The sequence below is a fragment of the Amphiprion ocellaris genome, chromosome 7, assembly GCF_022539595.1.
Source record: "Amphiprion ocellaris isolate individual 3 ecotype Okinawa chromosome 7, ASM2253959v1, whole genome shotgun sequence".
NCBI lineage: Eukaryota > Metazoa > Chordata > Actinopteri > Pomacentridae > Amphiprion > Amphiprion ocellaris.
The window spans coordinates 6,726,720-6,753,652 of record NC_072772.1 but is presented as its reverse complement, the minus strand read 5'-3'; the positions used below and the strand labels follow the sequence as shown (position 1 = coordinate 6,753,652).

At 39.1% G+C, this 26,933-nt stretch overlaps 1 protein-coding gene across 3 annotated transcripts in view; it reads right to left on the bottom strand.

Moving 5' to 3' along the window:
* Window positions 1-21,155, bottom strand: part of grik4 (glutamate receptor, ionotropic, kainate 4) — a 304,795-nt gene extending 283,640 nt beyond the window's left edge. The window contains exon 1 of one of the 3 annotated variants that reach the window (XM_035953556.2): window positions 20,498-21,155. The gene's annotated coding sequence lies outside the window, so the exon portion shown is untranslated. Of the gene's footprint in view, window positions 1-20,234; window positions 20,358-20,497 lie in introns of those variants that run through there. The other 2 variants (XM_023281819.3, XM_055012535.1) reach the window with 2 other exon arrangements.
* Window positions 21,156-26,933: the final 5,778 nt, after the last annotated feature.

Sequence of the window (26,933 nt, the reverse complement as noted above, 5' to 3'; positions counted from 1 at the left end):
CTCCATTGCAGGTTAACGCCCACATTCCTGTGCTGAATGTAGTTATGATTTGCCCCGGATGAGTGGCTGTAAATCAATTTTGTTATAGACATACATAATCTTATTTGTTGGATCAAACTGCTGCCAAACCACGCTGGTTTTACGAGATGACATTTATCCCACTTTGCACCTTGCTGGTTTACAGCATCCACAGTGAGTGTGAGGCAGTCATTTACCAAGGTGGCAGTCCAAGCTAGCGGTAGGTAGCAGCAAATGTCTCAGATGCAATGGTTAACTAAAGTTGTACATTACCAAATTATCATCAGTAATAATTGACTCCGATGTTGACTGTCCAGGGTGGCAACATTTAATTATTAAGTCAACACATCACACACATCCCCAGTAAACAAGTGTCATAACCTAAAACTTTCATAGGTTTTCTTCAAATTTCATCTTCTAACCTGAGTAAAGTGTGTTTTTAACAAAAAGTTTCACATGCCACAGCTGAGTGTCAAAGTGTTACCACTTGTCATCTGTCTAAACAGCTGTACTGTGGAAAATATATGCAGGCAGCCACAGCAGAGGTACTGTTAGCTTCGATTATCTGTCCATCTGTGTTTGTTTCCAACTTTCAGTGGTCGTCATGAGGTACAAACGCCTGCATTGCCAATTTGTATTAAACAAACATTATAAAGACCTCTGTTTATGTATTTTATCTCTCATCTCTGACATCGAAGTAGAGCTGTGCTGTGAATGGAATTGTCTATTTATAAACTGTATTTTTATTAGAAAAATTGCCAGCATAGTGTGGGTGTGGGGCTGGGTTGGAGCCTTGAGATAGGTGGTGGGTGTGAGAAAGAAAGAGAGTAAATGTAAGCGCCAAGTGTGTGCCAAGGACTGGCTATAAATCAGCTGCCACACATAAATTTGGTGATGTTCATGCATTGCTGTTTAAGTGCTACAGCTTTTGCCTTTGATGTAACCATGGTAATTTACAATAATAAAACAGCATGACTACCAGACAAAGGGCAGAGAATGCATGCATTTACAAAGACAAGACATTCACTCAAAATTCAGTCAAGAACAGCAGAAGCAAAACAGGTAATAGAAAAGGAGGACGCTGATGTGGCATTTAATATATCAATCCATTTAATATATCAATCCATTCCACTGACTGTATGGAAGCGATGACCTCAAGCAGCAGCCAGAGCAGCATTGGTTGTAAGCATCCCACAAGCAAAGAACATCAAGGTTCACTAATCTCTGTCTGCCTCCTCCTCCTCCTCCTCTTCCTCTGCTCCTCTAATCAATACCAGACTCCACAGCACATACCAGGTTCGAAGAGGCTGCTAGTCCACTGATCCCAATCTCCGCCCTTCAGCAGATAAGGCCAGTACAGGAAGGACAGTACAATAATTGCCTGCTAAAAAATCGTCAGCTTTTGACTTTTTTTTCTCACAGCTCAACTCATTAGGCTAATTAAGATCTTAATAGGAAGACGAGTAGATGTCAAACTAAACCTAGCAGATACTCTTAGACACAAAGACCAGATAAAACGCCATTGGGCACCATTTGTTTACAAGTTCCTTTCTGTCATACAGACACCCTTCAGCCTCCAATCTGCCATTCTCCTTGCCTGTCTCTTTTCTTTCTTTAGCTACCCAGATTTCTGTTCTTCTTCCTCGGTCCCCTCCAAGCCCAACATAATCACCACAGGTGTTTCCTATAATGAACCTTAATGCTCGTTTTTTGTGAAGTAATGGCGGAAAATGTAGAAGCAACTAGCATTTCAGAAAGTGAGGAAGCAGATGTTTTCCGGTGAAACAAAATGCACAGAAACAGATGTAGCCTTGTAACGTGTACACAAGGCACGTTATTTATGTGAATTCAGCAGGCCCAATCTGTGATAAGAATTATACAACTAGTCCCTCAGCACATGCACTGCGGCTGCCACTAAAGACTAGTTTTCTATTGATTAATATATTGACTATTTCACAGATTAGTCTATTTATCAAAACGACTAAAAGATATTAACCTTCTGAGCCCCAAGTAGTTTCTGGGGGTTTCTGGCTACTGTCACATTATTAACCCCTGTAAGGTCACTTTTACTGCAAAATCAAGTCACTCAAAAATATCCATTGTGCAGTATGACAAAAACAACTACTATTGCCACAGTATTCCAATTCAATTTTGCACCGTAAACAAACCACTGTTATATTTTGTGATAATAGTACTCCAAAACTTTCAAAACCCTGGATTTCTGGATACTTATACACTGAATTGAATTGGACTTTAGTGCTACTGAGCTTATTCTCAACGATACAAAAATACTTAACAAATCTGTGGATCCAGACCATAAGCCGCATCACAGCCAAAAATCTAATCACTTGGTCCTTGTGTCATTTCTGACCTTCCCTGAAAATCTCATCCAAATCCGTTCGTTTTTGAGTAATATTGCAAACCGACAGACAGACAGATGGACAAACCAACACCCATCGTCACATAACTCTGCCGCGTTTCTTGGCGAAGTAATTAAAGCTGAATATCTACATGTCAATCTGATATTGGTTGCTTCATTTCAAATGCACTGTGGTGGTGTACAATAGCAAAACTACAAGAACTGTGTCACTCTGAACACTTGGATCCCACTTTATGTACTCAGGCTAGGATGCTATCTTTTGTTATGTTACTTTGAATGTTTGAGTGTTTGAATGTGTCTGTAGATTTTCTTCTTCTCCTTCACACAAGTTCTGTAAATGTTTTAGACTAAAACCTTTCGGCTGCTTTGAAATTTTACTAGAGGAGATTTTGTGATGCTTTTATCAATCAGTTGATATTCTTTACTAATTTATCACAATGTAACTCCTAATAGGAATAAAAGATAAGGTGTTTTTAAGCAGGAAATTTCCATCACATATGTTAGGAACTTAGAAATCTTAATGGCTGCTTATGAAAGCTGAATTATCAGCAAGAAGTCCCTAAATTTAAATGAGCTTAGCTTTGCTAATCTGATACATTTTGGGGTGACATTTAAGTGTATTTGTTTTGATGCAATGAATGTCCTAGCTCATACAAACACAGCAGAATAGCTGTCACATAATAATGCATTTCAATTATACATGCAACCCTAGAAAAAGTGCACATAACTTAAGACAAAACTTGCAACTGACGGGGAGAGACTGACACTTCAATGTCTATCGCTGCTTCTTTAATATGGACAATCACCTCCACTTTCATTGCTCTCTATTGTAGTTGCTCTAACACACTCAACAAATTTCCTAGTCCACCTGACAAATTCAACAGCCAATAGCTATAGCCATACAACAAAAGCAGTCTCACAAAAATTAAACATGTACACCACATATAGGATTAGTTTTACATAATGAAATTGCTTTACTGAAGTACTACAAGTAATTGCAGTTATTTCAAACCTCTAGCACACATAATCACAAAATGAACCCCTGCACCAGTTGCCTCCAGATAACACAAAGAAATGATTACCAGAGATCATCAGCGTACATCACTGCATGACTTCAGTTTATTATATATTCTTCTCCATCTTCATAATTGAGGCACTATAGTCTAGTGGCAAAAAACACAAAGTATTAATTAATTTGGTTTTATCACTTACACATATGCCCATATTCAAATCATGTCCAACTCATGACACAAAGAATCCATGTTAACCATATTTTACAATGTAATATTTCTTCATAATTTCAAAAATGACTGAAATGAATGAGAGTCGAATTAGTCAGTGAGCTGATAACTACACTAAATAGAAATCCTTCCTAAAATATTACTCTTAATGCAACAGTGACAACTTAATGTAGGCTATGGTGAAAAATTATCCACGTATTCATGAACATCATGCTTGAAAAGGTTAGAAAAGATGAATCTGTAATGATAAAGGATCTCGTGCAGCAGAGGCGCAAAGGGCTGTTGTCTGTGTGCATGTGTGTGTGTGTGTCAGTGTAGCAGTGTAAATTAGAAGTGTGAACTGGGCACATATATTGTGTGCTAAATGAAAAGCTTCAGGCAGCAAGACTTCAATTTCCCAGTCTCCTCCTCTTGCAGGTTACATAATGTGATCAGCATGAGCATACAGGTAATTATAAGCAATCTGTTCTGCACCTTTTAATCTCTCCATGCATCTCTACTTATAAAAGACATGCATGAAACAGAGAGCCGGAGCAATCCAGGCAGGTAGGGCAGAGAGGGCACTTCTAAAAAAAATAATAATAATAATCTTTTGAAAAGTATGAGCATTCATAGATGCACATAGGTGAGAGTTCTTTCAGAATGACTACGCAGAATTTGCGAAAATCTCTGAATATGTAATGTAATATATAAAGACAGACTGATCCTTGTCCTTGTGCAGTAAGAAAGGGTTAATGTCCAGAGAAGTCTGAGGTTCAGGAATATAATCATATGTCTCCATTATCTACCTAAAATTTCTTTGTTTTTCCTTGTTATAAGCTGACTAAACACAGAGCATGGATGGCAGTCACAGCAGCTGGAGACCGCCTTTTCCTGCCACTGTGCTTATAAAACAAACCATTTCAAAAGGATGCAACATCCAGTTTTGGAAAACATATAGATAATAGATATACAATAGAAGATCTGGCTCCTACTATTTCAAACTTAAATACACTTACACTTTTTTGCATAGCTTTATGTCACTATGTACTACATAAAATATCCATTACATCATGAATGTATGCACAGTAATCAAATGTAGTGCAATCTACTGCAGCAATTTACTGTAATGTTCCCTTTAGAATATTTATAGAAAAACAGATGCAAATAGCTTCTACTCATAAATAAATGGTTGAGTCAAGCACTGGGAACCATTAAGCCAAGTGTGGCTGACCATTGTGTGATTTACTGACTGTTCAGCCTAGTGAAGGACTGATTACAATGATTTAGTGTTTCTTTCTCCTAATTTTCACCCCCGCCTCTTCCGTACCTCTTCCACACACAAAACGCACAGCGCCATATGAAAGCACAACAATGCAAAGCGTTACAGTAAGTACGAGTTTTTCTCAGATATAAATAATTTATATTTGTATTCCCAGCATATGACCAGATTGTTTAATCAGATTCACAGTGGCATGAGAGTGGCCGACTAGTTTGTCTGGTTTGTCTCTACAAAAAGACTCTTATCTAATTCCCTCCCACAAAAGGCACAAAATATTTGTCTAAGTCTGTGGTGAGCTGGTGAGTGGTGAGTCAATTTTTGCACAGCCCGACATGCAAAAAATGGCTGTGCTATTTTTGGGCCTTTTTGATCTCCCTCTCTTTAGTACAATTCTTCTGGAAATCAGATAGAAAGCCTAGAAACTATCAGAGAGGGGCAGACAGTCACATCTCTTCACACCTTTTATACAGAAACATTGCCTGAGTTCATATCAGTGCTATTCATATATTGAAAATGAAGTGGGAACAGAGTTTTAAGGTCAACCAAGCTCATCATATCTAAAATGCTATTAACACCCTTACTGTCATCTGCTGTGCTCATCAGAATGGAAGGAGTTCACAGATTACACACAATCGTAGGGCATTCGATTCGCGTTTTCTGACGGAGTGACTCTCTCTTCTCCATTCCAAATCTCTTCAGTAACTCTGTAACCCCTAAGGAGACTAGCATCTGAATACTGATGTATTCATTCCCCGAGTCTGAACGCAGCGAAGAGCCATAATCCCAAGGCCCCTGCGCAAGGACGTCCTCCTTGAACCATAATCACCCTTACATCTCTTATCAGCCCAAGCCTGGAGAACATGATTAAAAAGTGGCCAGGACATACTGCCTCTGCACCTGGGATATGACTATTCCCCGCTGCTGCATGTCAATCAAGCTGAGAGGTCCAGATGTGAAATGACTCACGACCTGCACTAGCCAATTAGAATGACTGGAAAGTCATATAGCATATGCTGTACATTAAGGGGTCTTAGCTGAAATAGTGGGGTCTCATAAAGCTACAAGTGCATGTTAATGAGGACTATGGGGACAAAAACAGCAGCTCTACATGACTAAATGCTGTCAGCAACAGAAAGGAAGAGTCAGTCTATAGCAGGCTAGAGCAGATTAGGCAGAGTAAGGTGGAAAACAAAAGCAGGAAGAAGAAAATCTACTGGAGAGCTAGAAGCAGAGATAAAGGAAAACTATAGGTGCAGTGGCCTCTACTATTCATGCAGATACATCTGGGGTTAGAGAGATGGAAAACATAGCCACAGCCACTGAAACAGTGTTCCAGAGTAAAAACTGGATGGAAAGTGGTGAAACTTGTTCCCATGCTCAATCAGGATGCTGTTGGGGAAAGAGCCAGAAAGGAGATCAAGGTAATGAGTGAGCATGAAGAAGACCAGAAAGAAAAATGTAAATGGCAAGAATGGCAGGAGAAAATGGTATTGCAAAAAACAAGAAGTGAAGAAGTGAAGGTAGACGTTGCACTTCAGGCCGCCATGTTTAGCTCCAGCACCTAGGGACCTGGCTAAATGGTGTTTTTCATCACCACAAGACAAAGCTTAGCAGTTGTTGAAACCTAAATGACAAATGAACACAATTTTTTCTGCTACAGATTACACTCTGGGAGCTGAAGAATGTATTGTGCAATACATGTCCCCCTCTGTCTGCATGAGGTTTAAGACTCTACCGAGGACTGCTTCCAAAACAAGAATTAGAGAAGGTTCTGGTCTTTGGTATTAAGGTTGCACTTAAGAACCACAATATATAAAAAAAATACAGTATGGTACTCACTGATTGTCTTCTCATAGCCAACTGAAGGCAAGTGGAGTTGTAATGTTCATCTTAAAGAGCTAGATAAGGAATAAGAGGTGTTTGGGCAATGTTAAGAAAGTTACTATATTGAGCAGAAAGCTCATTTCTTGTCTGCAGCACCATAAAATGCCCATTTGGACACGATTCAAAAGAGAATATTGATGTTTTAAAAAAATTCCCGTTCACAAATCAAAGTGAAATGCAAGGCTGCCAGCCATGCTGGCTGGCATACAGGCCAACAAGGGGAATTGGGTAGGCACGGAGGGCTGGTTCACAAGATGGGGAGCGTTAGGAATGATGTATGAGGATCAATTCTAACAATGTTCATTTTCTGCATGCACCGTTGAGACAAGTAGTCAAATAGAGATAGATTAATATGATAGTCTTCAGGGCTGAGAACTGGGGTCATAACTTAAGTTTTAGCTGAATAAATACCAATGTGAAATTTCACCGTTTACCATTCATATGCTTCTGACATCACATTTGTGTGGTGACTTTTTATTACTCCGTGGAAGATATCATTTCAAATAGAAAAAAATGTGGTGTCAAACATGTTGCAAAGCTATGCCATATTGAGAGTGTTTACCCAGAGCTTTTACTTGTGGCTGTTAAATCATGAATGGAAATATGTATCTACTAGGATTTGCTTTACATTCTTCAAAAATTGTCTGATTTCACACTGGCTGACAATATACAGTTTGCACTACTGCTGTTGTTCCTCAGCAATGGTACTTTACCTAAAAGCCCCTTCACCTAAAAACAAAAGGTTCTGCAATCTGTGTCCAACAGATTGAATTCATGGATCCTCATGTTAGAAAAAATTTTCCCTCCCTTAACATAATGTTACTGGAAGGAAAATAAAGGTATAAATATCAAATTCCCCAGTGGAGAAAAAAAGAATCACATCGTAGGCGTCATTTGCTTCGCATTTCAGTATGTTTCTACTATTCTGTTTTTTCCTGATCAAAGTAAACAATAGCCAAAGTCTGACAACATGACAGCGACTAACTACACTGTGTTCTTGTACTGACGGACTTCTGCATTAGCTTAGATTTTATAGCTCATCAACACAATGACACAAAGTGGTAGGTAGGGACTGGCTGCTATGGCAACAAGTATCATGCACAGGAAAATGAGAGGCTAATCACACACCCTGAAATTTTCAAGCCAAAGTTTTGCAACATTTCAACTTGAGGTCTTCATCAGGCAAATAGGTTCAAACTTAAAAGCTTGCCAGACAAAGACCAGCGGCAATTCACAACATATATCATCTCATAGCACTTCACATAGTAAGGTGAAGACTTTGGATTCCCTATGAGCAAGCCGTCTGTGACGGTGGGAATTAACCAAAAAAAACAAAAAAACAAAAAAAAAAAAAACCCTTTAACGGGAAAGGGGAAAAAAAAAAAACGACAGAACCAGGCTCAGGGAAGGCGGCCATCGGCCTTGACTGCTCAGGGTGACAGTGGGAATGAGGGGGGTGGGGGATATAGCAGGAGAGGCTGGGGTAGGGATAGCAGGACAGCAGATGGAGAACAGAGAAACAATACAAACAGAACAATGAATGTCGTTGAGGTCAGTGAGGCCAGCGACTGCAGATCAGAGGACATGTAGCTCCAGATCCAGAGACACCCACAGAGTGCACAGGAGCTCGTTGTACCATTAAAAACTTGGAAGCTTCGAAATTTCAGTTTGTGGACAGTCACTCTTTTCTGTCATAGCTGTTGTTTGTCCTGCACCTGTATGCAACTGGAGTCGGTTGTGCACACTATTTGTCTTATTGCTTTGTCCAGTACTGTGCAGCCAGGAGAACCCCAGTTAAAAGCTACAGAAGGTTCTTCGCTGTGCACAGTCAATTGCACTTCACAGTGTGTAATTTACTTGTTTTCCTGACAGACCCTGGACTTCAGAATTACAAATTGTAGCCAAAATGCAGCTTTTTGGGAGACATATCAAAGAGATATCAAAAAGCAAAGCTCAATCATGCAAATGATACCATACTGTATTCATCTCAAACACAAGACATCTGTGAAATTAGACATTAATCATGGATGATTACCTCAAAAAAAACTGAGCAAGAGCTGTTCAGTCCACTTGTATATCCCATATTAGTTTACAACTTTAATGTGTTATTGATTTGCAGTGGTGAAAGTCTAACCTCCCTTGTAGCATAATAATGAGGATGAGGCTACAGTAAGAAGACCATTTATCTGCGTCAACATAGCACAAAGAGAAATTACACATCTCTCCCCTCCTTATGGTTTAGTCTAGGACTCAGGCCATTTCAGAGCCCATTACACAGGTCGTCTTTGAAAGCCACCCAGATGTACAGTGACCTAAAGGGCTTTGTAAGACTGTGTGAATGAATGGCTGCCAACTGCCTGAGTCAATGCACCAGCTTTAGTTTACCTTGGAAGAAAACGATCAATATGCCATCTCATTTGTATTTTGCATGCCACTGAGCAGTACATGAGGAGAAGATTGAAGAGACAACAGAAAAACAAACTTTGTTATTAACCAATAAAAAGTTTAGGTTTCACAGACCAGCAGAACAAGCTATAACACACAAACAGACAAAGAGCCCAATTAATTTCAATTAATCGTGTTTCTGGCATTGGTCCTTTATTGGATGTTGTAACAACAGAGATGGGGAATGTGGGGAAAGAAAGCAGGGGAATAATATGCAGCAAAAACCTGCTGGCTGGGAGTCAAACTAAGAACTCAGCTGCTCCCTATCAACTCCAACACTGGGTTGTACCCTAACAGGCATTTTTAACCACAGACACTTATTGTTCACAGGTACATGTGCTCACTACAGTTTAAATTTGCGGGAACGGGAAAAGTAAACTCTGCAACAATAACAAACAGTATTTTATCAAAACAGGTAACAGCCTGAAAAATGATTTGACAAATGCTTCTTGCATCCAACACAAGGCTACTGATATGCGGCCCAACTCAAATTCACACGCACAAGGGTGCTGGCCAGGAGCCATTAACCATTACGGAAGTCTCTGTCATGGTGGCCCAATGCTAGCTAAACCTCTACAATGCTCTCGGCCCAACAATCACTGAAAACTATGTCACCCATGCACAGCAATCAAAATTCAAACACAACACAGCCAAAATAATAATCGCAGAGCTACTCATTTAACAGTTTGGATTTGAATATTAACATTCCCATGGTTGTTTGCATTTGCAAAGATGGAACAGCCTGTAGTCCGAGCGACTGACTACTTGGGTCACTACAGTAGCAAACACAAGAAATGAGCTGCAGTCTACCATCTCGTAAAATAGTAGATTAATCATTAATATCCCTAAATGAAATACAATAAACTCAACAGTTTTTCTAGAAAGTAGGGCTGCAACTAATGACTATTCCAAAAGTTGAACCCTCGTTTGATTATCTGAATGAATAATCAACGGTAGGGATATCTATGCTTTGATGGTCCAATGGCAAGTACATCACTGAGCCCAAATGTCTTTCAGTGTTTCATCTACATTCATTTAGGAGTGGCAGGCCGCCATTCCTTCAAATCTCCCTTTGTTTTTTAAATTGTCGCAAATACACCACCGCCACACGTCTCCACCTTCACAGCCAAGTTCTGCACTGTGTCGGGTACTCACATGTACCAATGTAAACTACAGATAACTATCTTGCTTAGTATCTACTCTTTGATACGTCGGATTAATACAACATAATTACTCACGAGAGTGCAGCCTTGAAAGTGACATCATGTCAAGCATCCAGGCACCAGGTCAGAGAGTCAGAGGAGTGTCGTCTTTGAAAATAGGACAGTGACTTACTGGAGAAAAGTTACTAGCTTAAGATAACTCATATTTTACAAGTTAAATAGACATTTGCAAAATATTGATGGCCAGCTAATGTTACATATCAGCACTGTCAGTTAATTGGGCCCGGTGCCAACTTAGTGTCGCTAACATGAGTAAACTAATCGACAGCATTAAGCTAGTATCTACATGCCATGATGTAACTGCTGGCTGCATTTTCAGATGAGCTTGTTCAAAAAAAAAATTAGATTTTTTACATTTTTACATTCAGCCTTTAAAAAGCTATTTTCAACTGGCCATTCAATAACTAGGTTGTACAAGTAAAATCTGCAGTCAAGTGTCATTTGTTTACACCACCACGACTCCTGGAGAGCCTTCCGCCACTGCTGAAAAAAATCCTAAAGGAAACACTGTGTTTGTTTTAATCAGGGCCCAGCGAGGGCCAACAAGGGCCAGCAAGGGCCACCTACTAACTGCTAAGTGGCTACATTTCTTTGAACAGAGCTGGACTAATGTAGTTGACCTGGTAGAGCAGCAACAGTTAGATGCCACAGCTTTCAATTGATAATGTCAGTGTACAACCAAGTTGCCCCACTGTAACTATAGTTTGAAAAACATCTTCATCCATGCTTAGGGTCCAGTGGAGGATCAACTTCGGGAGGTCGCAATACACTGACAGAAACCTTGGTTATAATTATTGGTTGATCCAGTGTTCATTGGTTCTCTTGTGCTGAGATTAGTAGGGAACTTGGTCTATATGTCCTCAGACTGTGAGAAGGTGGTCCATGCTTTTATTTAATAACACCGGGTAGTGACTCATGCTGGGTATTGACACATTTCACTCTAGTAAGCAGTAATGCTTTCCTGCCAGATCATTCCAAATCAATGTGAAAAGCACACAGAATGACCTCACCAGTTAAATTAGTTGTCAACTAATTTGGTCATTGGTCTTAGTCAAATTATTGATTATTTGTTGCACCCCTACTAGAGAGAATATCAAAATGATAGAGCAGTGTCTTGTCACAGCTTATAAAATCAATGGTTGCAGAATTATTCTTTCATTCCATTTAACTTCAAAGGCCCTTATAGTTACAGCTTTAAACCCCTGGCTCTTCCAACTTAAAAATTACAACAAACATTACATTCCAAACTTTGATTTAAAAATACTAATATAATCCCAAGTTACCTTGCTATACGATTAGAATTATCTTTATACCAACAAGGACTGAGCGAGTCTGTGACAACACTTTGCTAGCTGTGTAGATAGATAAGGAACACTTAAGTATGGTGTGTCCATCTAGGTTTTCATTTTGCTATTGACCACAGGTAGGTCAGAATTCCTGCAAGTGCTTTATCTGTGGCAGCCTGCTTTGCACATATTCTCCTTCTCATCTATCACTGTCCAAACAGTTGACAAGTAGTGCAGTGGATATGGATCATTTTAGACAGACAGATGAACCACTCCCAGAGGCACACTGTGGACACAGACGGGCACACTGCAGTAAGAAAAATGTGAAAAGAGATAAGCCCAAGAGGAAATGCATACATATACTGTAGGCCATGACCTGGTACTATGCTATGCTGTGATGCACCTGGGCCCTAAAGATGACAAGTGATAAAAGTAGTCAATTTCTGCAAAAACTGCATGCAATCTGTTCAGCCCTTATCTTCTAGGATCTGTGGTTTTAGAATTGGCCTAATCACTTGCTTTCCTTCTGTTACATTTTGAAAAATGTATCTGAAAGCAGGATTTGTCTTGAGTGTATTTTAGATTATCAAATGTAACGTGCAACTGCCCCCTTCACTGCAGCAGCATGTCTTGCGTCGCACTATGGTTAGTTGCGGTGTGCATGCTTCAAAGGCTAAAGGATGGATGTGTGGTAGCTGGTTAACCTTCACAACTTTAGAGAGTTGGGCTCCCATGTCCAATCCATCAATTGATCAAGAACGCAATGAGACCATGAATCTTACTTCACTTTTCTTGTCAGCACATTGCAAATGGCCCATGCAGATGTAATATCATGTTTGCTCAGCTTGGCACTTATTCAAAACAGAGTCAGAGAATTCTCTTTTGCTTTCCACATCCGGAACTTTTCTCTCCTGTGACAAGACTTTCAGAGTTTATTTACTTTTACGTCTGACATTCTCACAATCTTCTCATTCAATGGATGCAGACAAACAGATCACCAGACAGACTTGCTCATATGGAATGATATTTATCTTTTTGCATAAATGTGTGATTAAACTGTAGTTTGGAAAATACACTCCATGGCCACTTAATAAAGTACACCTATAAAAGAAAATCCAGCATGACAGATCACCTTAAAACTTTTTTAGATGTTCAACTACATGTTTTCTAGTGATGTTGTACTTAGTACATGGTGTTATAATGCATTGCATTATTTTGATTGTGTTTTGAATATTCAAGATCTTTGATGTTTTAATCAGGTGAGGAAAACATTAGAAACTCCTCTGAACATGGTCTAGTTTAATGACACTGCAAACTAAAACCTTAATAAACATAGTTAAATGAATACCTCTATCTAAACAATCAAGTAAAATAAAATAAAATAATCAAAAGAAACATATTTATTGCTGTTCCAGTGTACTGCATTAACTTCCACAGGTCTATCAAAAAAGGCCACTGAGTGTATATAACACATTTTTTGAAAAAGTAGTTTGTTTAAAGTAGTCTTATTTGAGGACACAGGAGAAAACTACATCATTATTGCCTACATACAAAACAGCAAAGCTGCTATTCTTTACAAGTTGACATTGTTCTATGGAATAACAGTAAGAATTAAAAAGCATTTAAAGAATGGATGGATAAGAAATATCCAGTTCTGGGATACTGCACAACACAGGCTTACCTCATAACTAGTTTCCTTTTATTTTTTTCATTATCATGGTAATTCCTGTTTTGCAATAAAAACTGCCCTGCACAGCAGTTCACAGCATGTTGTGCAACAACTTAAAAAGTTTCTTTCCTCTTTCCTGCCTCCTCAGTTTAAAAGTCCATCACATACAGCAGACTACAATACTTGCTTGCAGAATGTAACCCTATACGACCTAACTTTGATCCCTGCAAAGGTAGCTACAAATTGGGCTTCCCCACTGCGTTTTAGCAGCAAGATTTCTCTGTGTTGTATTTTTGTACAACACAGCCAGCAGTTTTGTTGCAACATTGAACTCTATTTTACTTTGTCTGAACATGAATCTGTTTTACTGAAACTAAATGAATGCTGACTTTCTAGGTTTTGTATTACCTTAACTAAATCAACACTGACCTACAAGGGCTTGGATGACAAAGTAATGTCACCACATTCATCTCAGTCAAAACATTGGGCACAAAGAAAATATCAGAGCTTTAACAACATGCTCCACAATGTAAAGAGAATCTGTAGGTCTGAATTTGTGGTTTATGAAATTACATAGTTGGAAAGCTTGTTGTGCTGCTGTCTTGTCTTGGGTGACTACTATTAAAAAGTAATAGTAGCCTCTAAAGTTAAAATTTCAAAGGTGTCATCTATCTTTGCTCTGTCAGAGAACAAAAACATCATCACTTACATTTTGTCATAAAGTTCACTTACAGAAAAATCCAAATAAATATTTATAACTTGCATTATTGTGTAGTTTGGAAGCAATGTGAACTGTATTTACCTTTGAAATAAAGTTATTGCAGGGTAAAGCTGGTATGGTTCCAGACCTCTGAATTGCTACCCATATCTCAGATTTGTTTGCAATCTAAATTGATCTGGTGTTTGTGCATCGTGTACTTGCTGATGTCTGTTTCCTTTCTTAAAAGCAAGTGGCCTCTGACTCAGAAAAATGAGATCAGCAAAGTTATAACAGAATGTTTTAAGTCAACTTACATAATCACCATCACTTAAACAGACATACTTGCTCAATGGTTGTTAAAGATGTTAAATTAATTGCTTTGAGAACTTGCTACAACAGCATCTATGTTGACTGCAAATGAACAAAACAAAATACACCCACTTTAACAGAAATTGGCTAACAAGAGCTTAATGTCAGACTGAATGATTAAGTGAGACAAAATGGGAATTCAATGTCATTCTCAGGTTAGGTAAAGTTCAACTTAAAATGCTAAGGATGGAAGTGAAAACAGGCAAAGATTTCCAGAGTGTCCATATACAAGTACAAGGAATTTTTTCCCAACTTCAACAAATATCTATGGACTTATGCCTGCTTATACTTCACTGCAGTCCTTCAAGCATGTGCCCTGAACACTCAACCTTGAGTACTGTCCTGTAATATATAGTATTGGTGGAAATGAGGAAGGTGGAGAAGCATACCTGAGTGTCATTAGGATGCTGTGTTTATCATATGAAGGACACTGTTAGTGTAACCTTGAGTGAACAACTCCACCAGCCATACTAGCACGATGAATATGCTAAGCATGACCTGTGATGGCTAAGATGAAAAGAGGAAGCCTGCTCAGCAGACAGACAAAATCATCTCAGTTTTTCAAAAAAAAATCTATATTCAGTGCATACCGGATATATGTGTGAGTATTCAGTCATGAGTGTAAGCAAGCAGCAGTGACGGCTGGCTAAATGAAGTGGGGCAGATGCAGAGCACGACAACGCTGTTCCTTCCCACTCACAGGAAAAGAGACTTTGTTAAGGACTAATGATTGTCACTCTGTCCCTCACTGTGAGGCAGAGAGTGGCTGATGATAATTAACCTTCAACACAATCAGCCAAGACCTCAGATGCAAAGTCACACAAACCCTGTGAGTCAGGTCATGCATCCACTAATGTAACACACCTGTAAATTAAAGGAAATGTAATACCAACACCTCTCTGATATTAAAGCACAAAGCTAAAATGAAAGCAATGTTCTCACATTAAAAAATCTATATTGTAGGCATAGTGTATACTGAGTTGAGATTGGCTGTACATAAGCCAAGAGTAACTACAAGAGAAAAAATACATATTCTAAGGCCGTGGCTTAAAGAGACAAGATGGTGCAGAACATTCTCCTATTATTCTGGGTGATACAACTGCACAAAACAAATACTTTTTGCTAATTTTGTTTAAAATGCACCTATGATTAATATAACTTGTAGTCGTCACAGCTTTTTCAGCAAGAGTCAAACTGACGTTTTTGGCCTTATAGCCATTATTAACTCAGCTCACCTGACTGAATTTTTTGAATTTATTCTTGTGCAATTGCGATATAACTTGTTTAGCATGGATTATAAAAGACATTTATAGAAGAAAGAAAATGAAAGCTGCCTTGCATTAAAAAGACAGCAGTTTCAGGAGCCAGCAACAGACAGCAATCCAGTGGATCCAGACATTCCATATTGACTGACTGACCAGCGTGTAAAGCAGAAACACTGGAGGAATGTAAACATCCCAGAAGGACACACAGGTCATCAAATAAATTGCAGAAATGGCAATTACAGATCTTTCAACAGAAGTCAGATTTCTGACCCCTACAAAAACTGCGATTCAGATGTGTGGATCTGAATCACAGTTCAATAAATAGCAGGCTCCTGTTTCTGCAAATGAAATATTCACCCTTTCTTTTCAAGTGCTGCTTTTTTAATTAGCAATATTTGCTTTGCTAGTAATCATGCAACCTTCAACAAACTGTAGCAGTAGAGGGCACATCAATTACCATAATCATAAATATTTATCATTATAAAATGTTGTACACCATCTAAAATTTGAACTTCGTACAAGAGCTTTGCTAAATCAATATCAAGGCTAACAAAGGGATATCCTAAATGATTGCTGTCCATATTGAGTACAGCAGAAAGTGTACAGGGTAAGTACATTGATTCACTTCCAGACATTTGTTTATTCTAGTCAACAGTTCAGTGCATCGCAGTCTGTGAGTCCAACCTGGCCCATGGCCAAATGTTATGTATATTATAGGTGCTATGCATCTACGAGAGATTATGTGTGTGCTATCTCTAAGTACATTATATGTATTAAGATTCAACAAACTACATGAAAACATTAGGGTCTATGTCACTGCACTGCCACTGCAACAACCGACCAGTGGAGGCCCCAAATGTATTGAAAAACTGACCCTCGGTTGAACCTAATTGCCAACTACTACTCAAGGTACACCGGCTGTCAACACTGGCCCACGGTGCTCTGTTAAAACAGTCAAACTGTTTCGTAAGGCACAACAATGCAAACGAGTGAACTCTGGAGCACACATACAAATAAATAATAGCCAGTGAGTGAAGTGAGCAGCAGCACTCCATCCATCTCTGAAATGGGACTATGAACCACAGCTGTGAAATTTACAAACAGGCACAAGAATTGAATTTGACCAAATAAAATTGTGTAATCTACCAGCATTTGCACGTCCACCCAGTGCAGCACAAAAACAGAGGCATAAAGCCTTGCCAGCATCACTAAAAATAGAACTACAGCATTTGTGTGAGAATTCAAAAGTGGAATCCCCATGGTATGAACATCTGTGACAGAGACTTTACCTGCAGGCCACTCCTCTGCAGCTGGACTTGAGACCTGGAGTAGTCCTGTCTGATGAGCTGCGATGCAGAAATGGGTTGCATATACTTGAGCATTAAAGCAAATTGAATATTTTCATGTCAAATGCAAGAAAACAAGGGGCATTACCTGTCTGTAGCAAGTCAATTTGAGCTTGACTTTTAACCACAAATGTCTTTCAATAGAAACCGATCAAGTGTTATTTCTTACACTCTAATTATGGCAACTGCAGCAATATTTCAGTCTCATTGTTTATTATCTTCTGGATAACTTGAAAAATACGTGTTTTTTATTTCCGCCCGCACGTTTCTTTTTACTGTCTGTAGATGATATTTACATGGATACAGACTTTAAGTAGTGATGCCGACGTTTTCCGGTGAGGTCTTCTTTATCTGGTATCTTTATTTCACGTAAATCCAGGTCTGATCGTGACGAATCATCTGGAGACGGAAACTATCACCAGTTAACCTGATCACCAGTTAAACTGGAACACCGGCAATTTCCGGTAAACCTATCTTGTATCAATACGGTAAACAGTCGACGCCGTGAGCAAAAGCGACACATATTTTGGTTTTAAAGACATTAAAAAGCGGAAGTCTTCAAACTCCGACAGATATCGTCGAAAAACGTGTACATTTTTAAAGTAAGTCCTGCTAACTTCAGTTAACTTACCATTGAGAGGAATACAGCTAATGTTAGCTCAGCAGCAGGTGTAGCTAATTCACTAATCAGTGTACAAAATGGAGGGATTAACGGACATTTACAGCTAATAAATTAACGTTGCTAACCAGAAGAGCCTTCAGTCTGCAAGTGACGAAGGGATATACCAACAGTATGCTACGCAGACTAAACTTTGTTAAAAAAAAAAAATATATATATATAGAACTTCGACAGGCGTACCAACTGTTATTTCTCCCTAAACTGGCAGCACATTCTCGTGACGTGTTCAAAGAACCTCGGAGAAAATAAACTCCCGAATGTGACAACTAACTTTGGACTTAGGTTTCGTTTGAATACTGTGGATTCTGGTCAATTTTATGTACCGATTTCTGCCTTTTCTGCAACATTTATGGTAAGGAAAACACGAAATTCGCGCAGCAGGTGAAAATTCAAAATATAATGGAATATATATGTATGTAATTAGTTTTTCCATAATAGTTTTAGTGACTGTGTGGACTCGTAATTCATGTTTTTGTAAGTTTAAAAAAAAGGCCCAGCACTGTATATAAATAAATAAATAAATATATAAATCACTCCTAATCATAGCCTGTCTGGATCTCTGGATCATCTCCTCCTGAATCTGTCCAGCTTCAGTCACACTGCAAGCTCAAACAAAGAGCAAACACTAAATTATGGCACAGACTTCAACAATTTCTATTCATGTTCCCAGTAATTCATATGACATCACTGGTCTTGATTAATTTCACAATGGACTCTCATGCGTGTTAAGTGAATTCTTGACCTTTAAAAAATTATCTTAATTGCAGATGAATTTCTTAAGCTTTCAACCCATTGTACAGTCTCCATCAGTAAAAGTCATTCGGTCTGTCGTCATGCAGCTGTAATCTCAGTTGTCATCTCACAATATTTATGTTTTAACTATGCTATTTGGCAGTGCAGTCGTGTGATTTGTGTCAATGCTTGCCCAAAATCACTAAATTATTCTTAATTTAATCATCCTAATGACTAATTCCCCCACGCTGCTTTTTCTGGCTTCCAGATCTCTCTCTGTTTTGGAACAAAATGTCTGCTAGAACTGGACTTGCAGAACAATAAATACTTGATATGCGCCCAGTTAATAATTGCATACAGGCTATCCAATATTATCACCATTCCCAATTACTGAGCTGTCAAACTTAAAGTGTTCCTTTGAGGCATCAGCTGTGGCACTTGGCATGGCGCACTGTGAGAACTTGTATTGCCAAGCTGCAGATAAACTTTTGAACGTGCAATTGATTCTGTAGAGCAAATATCTGGCTTGTAACGAGAGAGAAAGCCAGCAAAGCAGTTTGTGTTTATGGATGCAGCATTTATGCATTTTGAGATCAACACAAAGCACTTGAGTTTGCAGAAATGTTAGCGTCTGCTGGCACCGCTGTGGCAATAACAGGTGGTTACCATGTGGCTGCCAATAAAGTTCTCAGTAACTAAAAAATGAATGATAAGCAAAGCAGAAATTATGTTTTTCAGCAAATAATTCTGAGATACTTTTTATATTATTCTAAATATCTGCAATTAAAGGAAGGAAAAATGTTTCTTTGGGCCACATTTGGTGTCATACTAACAAGAATACCCTGCATAAACCATTAAGTTGACCACCTGGATGAAACATATCTGCTGGTTTTTATAGATATTCATTGCCTCGAGTAAGAATGCTTCCCTATTGTAATCTACTACTGCATCACTGCACATTGTGTTAACGATATAAAACGACAATAGGAGGGTTTTCTACCAGCATGCTATAAATAACAACATCAAAACCTGTGGATGGCACAAGTGGAGTCAAAAACAGAGGCTAAATTAACCACAAGGTGGAGCCAAAAATGAGCCCATTGCGCATCTCCTCTCTCTAAATCTCATCACAACACAACATTCAGTCATCCCCTCTTTGCTTCCTTGTAACAATAAAAAATATAACGTGTAAAAGTCCACACTCCAAGCCTACAGGGGGTGTTAAATCAACACGTAGTTCCAGCAGCTATCGACCAACCCCTTTAATGAATTTTCACTTGATCTATATCACTCCACTTAAAGTGAATACTTTGTCTGTGAGCCCTCCTGTCATCTGTCACCACGGGAAAACGTCCTCGGCTTGTGCCTCCTACCAACTCATGATTTGTGAGCCTTTATTAAGACGCTGCTCTTCACTCACAGCTGCACAAGGACAGTTTCCATTCAGCCCCAGCATGCAACAATTAGGCTACAGCAAGAGTTTGGTAACGTGGCTGGAGCACAAAAGCAGAAAAATGCTGGAATAATCCGCCAGCTCCAAGTATTCTGAGTCAGAATGAGACAGGTTAAAGCATCGTTTCATTAGTGACCCTCTTGTGGATAATCAGTCTCAACTTCTCCTGCGTAAAAGCAGATTCGTTGACGCAGCTTGAGGCTTTTTAAGCATCCTTACTGCGCTGCATATGATTCTCTTTATAATATTGCATGTTTCCATTTTAAAGACGCAGTTGTCTTACCTGTGCTGCCTCTTTTTCTAAATTCTCTACTACTTTGGCACAGCTTCTCCCCGTGTTAGTGTCCGCAGAAACAGGAGGCTATACGCGGATTTGCAAGAAAAACGTAAATGCAGAGTAACTAAATCCCCCCCCCCCCCCCCCCCCCCCCCCCCTTGGTTTAGTTCTCTGGATCTTGTTCCGCGCCTCCCTCCACCGCCGACACTCTCTGGACAGATAGATGGGCAGATTAAAATGACAAATAGATAAGAAAAATAATGCGTTACCGATCAGCTCAACAGCAGTCCGGTTAAATATGATCTTTAGGATGTCCCGATCATCTCCAACAGTAAATAAAAAACAGCATCCACGTCCCAAATAGTTGGAAAAATATATCCCTCCTCACTTTATCTCCTCCCGAACAAAATCAGTCCTTTTCTCCCTTGCACCGGTGGAGAGTTTTATCTTTTTAATGCTTTCCTGCTCAGTCTTTACTCGTCCAGTTACCTTTAAAAAAATCTGACAGGCCTGCTGAACTGGAATCTGTTTATTCTAACGATACCGGTGATGCTGCGTATCCCGCATCCCGCTTACCACTGAGGCAAGGAGCGCAAAGGAAGGGAGAGGAGAAAAAAAAGCAGCCAGGCAGTGATCTCGCTTTGCTTCTCCAAAACAAAACGCACTCCAGAAGAAACACCTCTTTTACATGTTGTGCTGTAAGGTGTAGTCCTGCACAGTCAGCTGGAGCTCTCCACTGCAGTCCGGTAGGAAGAAAAGATGCAGAGCAGATTGAGATGCGGGCGAAGTCTCGTCTTTTTTCCCCCCTCCTCTTACGCGCTCAGAGAGAGGATTTTTCTCCGGTGCCTTCCTCACACAGCGGCTGACCAGACGTGGAAAGGGAAGGCGCTCCGGACTCCTGGTGCATTTATAGGAGCGTTAAAAAAGACTCTGAAGCATGTGGGAGCAGCCTGGAGAGCTCATCTGGCAACACAGGAACAATACTGGGGAAAGTCCATGTTATTAAATGTAGCTGCTTTCTGGCATATATCCTCTATCATGGTGCAAACATACATAAGCAGGTCATTTTATTGCAACTTCCCATGAATAATTATGCTCCTACCTGTCTCCTGCAGGTTACATCAGCTGCAAGAAGGTGTTCTCCCTCCTGGGCAGGTGCAAAGTATAACCTCCAGAGAAGACTCCCCCTGACCTTATCACCAATCAACAAACAGCCCCCAGCTCTGACTTGCACTTCTACATCTGTCAAGATCTGTGGGGATTTAATAGGTGAACTATAAGGTCACTCTGATGCTCTCTTTTTGCCCTTTGACTGCTTGTTGGCTGTGGGGATTTTTATTTTTTCATAGCATTTCTTACACTCATCAAGTCTCCAGAGTGGCAGAGTGGGAGAATTGTTGAGGTCATACTGTTACACAGGGATGAATCACAGGCTCAGCCGACTTAAATGTCTGTTTAAACACAAAACACGGCAGTAAAAGGTGAAGGTTGACCTAGCAGCTCGTGATGGAACAGCCTAGAATAATGTCTTGACATTTTCACCCCCAGCCCAACACCCCACTCTCAGCACGTCCACCAATCACGTCATGCTGTCATTATGGCACCAAGGCTGCAGAGAAATGTTGTCCACATACAAGCGTTAAAAGAGAATTGCTTGCAGAATCCAACAACTGTGTCACATAGAAACAGGCTGGGGGAGAAAGAAGTTGGGAGGGATGTTTTTCTCCCCAGTATAGGCGACTGAGGCTGTTTTTCTTTAGCTGCATCACGTTTGGATTACAACTACACAAGGCCTTTATTCCTTCAAAATCACCTGCAGGCGCTTTTAGATATAGCTGCAGGAATAACAGTGACTGAATGAATAATCCTGTAATATGCACAAACACTGCAGCATATTTACACACGTCATGAAGAGCATTATCACTAATGCAATTTGCATACCATACAGTCAGTATGTGTTGAGTAATTTATGATCTATTATTGACAGAAAATGAAATCAGCGTGCTCAAAGTGGGATGCAATGAAGTGGCACCCATCATCCACATTCCATTATATGTGGCCAGAATGGAACTGTAATAGGATATTTGTGTCTAGTAATGCAGGCGGAGAGTTGATATTAATTTTGCATAAGCCCCATGGGAGACACACAAAGCTATGCAGAAAGTGTATTTGGCTATTTTCTACTCTCCAAACGTATTGGCTAAATCACTGTTGTTATTTTGCGTGTCAGGAGTTTTGTCCCCGCTTACACAAAATCCAATCACAACAGGTTGATGTGTCAAAGACAAGCTGTCACTCAGCGACAAGGAGGAAGAGTCACCGGGCGTCACAGAAGTGTAAAGCTGAAGCAGAAACGGGTAAGGCAGCCTTTTCATGCCATGCACAGCTCCTCTTTGTCAACCTGGCAGCAACATTACCAATAATGCAACAAGATTGGAAACAGTTTGGTTGGATGTTAAGGCTATTTGCAGCTCATGCAGCCTTTAGCCACTATGAGCAGAAATGAAGGTCACAGGTGAGTTACAGAGGTTTGGTCTTTCTCCACATCACAGACTTTGTTTATTTTCAAACTGAGTCCCAACCATCATTATATCTCTTGGGGAAATTTAGCAGATTTCTTCTGCAACTGCAAAATGCTTTTTCATATATGCAGTAGCAGGGTAAGACACTCTAACAATGTCTATTTTCTTTTTAAAAATATATATATTCTGAGTAGCAGTATAATATGTGCACAAGAAGTATGCTTAAGTGAACAAATTTAGAGAGTAAATAAATCAAAAAAGACCACAACTTTGACATTATAAACCTAAATGTAAAATCTTACCTCAACAGTCACTTTGAATGTGACAAACATGTGCATAAGATTACCTTTATTATCATGTTTATGTTGCTCCAACTTCAACTGCAACCTAAATGTTCAATAACACAAACATAAGTCAATTTCAATTCAAATTCAAGTGGTTTGATTATTGGCAACTAACTGTATTGTATATCTTTATGGTCCTTGATATTTAAATTCCTGATATAACAGTTTAAAATCAGAAGGGATGCTTAACCTTCAGTTGCCAGGAATTTATTTTTTATTTTTTTGTTCAAATTAAGGAATCCCTTCATCTAAATTTCATGTAAACAACCAAAAAAAGTTTGTGTATATGTATATAAAAAATACAGAGACTTATTTTATTGAAATCTTACACCAACATACCTCAAAATCACTTCTTTTGATTCCCTCCCACCAGTAAAATAATTTCGATGCTATTTAGAGATGGATAGTGTCATTGTCATCCAAGAAAAGACCTGAAATGAAAATCCACTAACTGCATTGGTCAGGAGTTAATGATGAGGGTGGGAGGCTTCTTACCCTAGTTTGCCCTACTCCCAAGATCTGTTAACAATTTTTGGTGTAAAAAATAATTTTTAAAAAAATGGTGGTATATGCTTTTAAATTTCAATGACATGTAAATATGTTGAACAATCATTGCAGAGCAGATCTCCAACAGTTACTAAAATAATGATTGGATTGTTGCCTCTGCATATGGCCAAACAGTCTCTTAGTGCACACAAATGCTGTGATTTTAACACATTTTAACAAATGTTGTAGATCTCTGGGATGATATGAATGACAAATAGTTAAAATTCCCTCATCTACCTTCAATTTTTTAGACTACCTTCAGTTTAATCTTGTAAAATAACTCTACTACTACTCCATTTTCTCACCCCCTACTTTCTAATCATATTTGTACCATCCCCAAGTAGAGGTGAAATTCTGAATTTTAAGTACCAAAATATGTGTTTTACAGAACATATGTTCCCATGCAATGATAAAAAAAACAGATGACAAATCAAATGTGGCAAAAAAAAATACATAAAAGATATCAGAAATATCACAAAACTGTAAAGTGAACAATTTCCAACATTTCTCCTGGTATTGCAGGATTTCACCCTCAGCCAGCCACTAATATGATACTGACCACTGGTTGAAGCACACAGCGGTCGACCCCCTTCTGAGAAAACTCCGCTTAAATCATATCATCTTTAATAACTGTTGGCACATTTCAAAGCTGCACATCAAATAAAAAGCTTTAGAAAAGGAAGCTGAAACATCTTTTGAACAAATTTCAGTCAGAACAGTCCCATGCTGTCAAAAAGATTTTTTTATAATTTTATTGATAATTTTTAATGTATCTGCTGGTCCTTTCCCGCCACATTTCAGACCTGTGACCCTCATATGAAATAGTCTGTAATCTTTGGGGCTGAATTTCCTCAGGCTAAACTGAAAACAAAAGAAGAACAGGAATGTTTTTCATCTCCTGTTATTGCACTTTCTTCTTTTTGTATTGCATTCTTGTCTTTTGTGCTTTCTAACAAAAAATACTATGTTTGAATAATGCTTTTAATCACTGTTCCCTCTAAGCTGCGCGCGTGCCCAATTGCGCACTGCTGACACGGTCTCCGCGCACAGAAAATCTGCTGCACACAAAAAAAAATCCAACCTAAATTGTAAATAAAATAAACACGTAACAATTCATTCTGTGCTATTTTTCAGTGTGAGTCAGTGAGTGACCGGTGACTGGCTGCTGCAGCCAATGATGCGATTCACATACGTATTTACCATAGACTGTATATAATGGTATTTACGCAGCTAATCAATGTCAGGCGTCCTTATGTGCAGCCACCTTTGTTCTCATAGATATGAATGAGTAGATAGGACACGCCCCTTTGAGTTGCGTGCTACTGCGAGGCTAAGTATATTGGTGAATTCGGTTCTTTGTACTTAATTTATTAGCATGATTTCTTTTTTCTGTCTACTTTTCTTACTCCATGTAGGTTTCCCAGAGACTATGGGTTGAGGAGGAATTGGAAGTCTGTCGGCTTAGACCTGGTGTCATTCCATCAGTGTTTAACTTCCCGGCTCATCTTGGAAGAGTACATGCCAGAAAGACCACAACCAAGCAGCCTTGAGATCTTAGGTAGTGTCTCCCTCAGGTGGGTGTCGACGGTGTTCACGGTCAGGTCTGTGGTAATCCCATCAAAAAACAAAACAGAAAAAAAATCTAGATTATAAATCAACATGTAACCAAAGCACTCTGTGTATAACGCCATAGTATAGGATGTAGTTCAGAAAATGTCAAAGTATAGTATGCTTTACTCAAGAATAACATAGTATGGCCTGTTGTTCATAGTACAGCATGTTGGCAAGAAAAAAAAAACAAAAGCGGTGGTTCAACCAACCAAAAGTGGTTCAAAAAGCGCAAAATGATAGGATGTTGCCTGAAATTGTCATGTATGATATGTGGTTCAAAAAATGTCATAGTGCAGTATATTGTCAAAATAGTATGTAATTCAAGAAAACATCAGAGTATAATATGTCATCTAAAAAATGCCATAGAATAATAATTTCATTGCACAAGTAAAAGTATAGTAACTTTTAAAACTGTTTGAAATCTTATATGTTGCTTAAAAAAACTAAAACAAAAAAACGTCACAGTAATATGTCAATTAAAAAAGCCTATAGTATAGTGTGTCGCCCAACAAACATCATAGTACAGCATGTCACTCTAAAAACGTCACAGTATAGCTTTTAGTCCACAGCTGTCAGTAGATGAGGAGCAACACAAAAACAGTCCAAACACTGGTTTCCAGAGGGTTAGACGAGAATTTATTTGAAAGAGTAAGTTTACAACAACACAACATGTGAGGGGGTTAAAAACAAATGGGTGTTAGTAAAATAAAAATAAATCAACAGAACGAAAAGTGAACTTCATGTTGACATTGATGGGCATTCCAACCAGGAACAAAGTAAAAGATAATCAATACGAAAAAAAACTCTTCCTGTTCACCTCTTCAAGCCCAAAAACACACCGCAGTAGCACCCTAAACTAAAACTACCAATGGGTTTCCTGTTTTCCTTTCTGAACAATTCAAAGGTCCCTCTCTATCTCCCCACACATCCACCAACCACTGGAACACATCTCCAAAGTTCTGCCGGGCCAGCTCAGCTTCCCCTCAGAAGAAGTGTCGCCACCTGCCAGATGAAGGAGCCTTTTGAGAGGCAGCTGGCATCGTGATTGGACTGTACTTTGGTCTGTTCCAATCCAGCTTCAGCTCCAGAGACGGCAGGCGGGACGAGTCAACGGAGGCCTGGTGGACGAAGGCATGCAGCTGAGTACAATCCAGAAAACAACAGAGGAGGAGTGCAGCAGCCCAGGGCCAGAACAGAGTAGCATCGTATGTCTCTTAGAAAACATCATAGTATAGCCTTTGCTATGAAAAAACGCCATCATATATTATCGTATATTGTACATATAACAAGTCAAAGGAAAGAGACATACATTGTAGAATTGTAGTAATTTTGGGCTGACTGATTTTATGATTATCAGTATTTTTTACTGATTTACGGTAATAAATACATTTTAAAATGGTGCTACTTTGGCTCTGAACCTTTATCTACCTGTGGTCGCTCTGTCTTCTGGAGTGATTTGATTGGTTATACATAACGAATAAAACTCCTTTAACTTAACATCTGTAAACAAAACAAAAACGGATCAACAAAGTTTTCTGTTAGAGTTTGTGTTCTTCTAAGTTTAACTCCAAGATTTTAAATACTTTCATTTACTGCAAATGAATATCTACTCCAAATGTCTCAGTAATAATCATTATCAGCCTTAAAAACCCACAAAACACCCCTCTATACTTGATGAAACT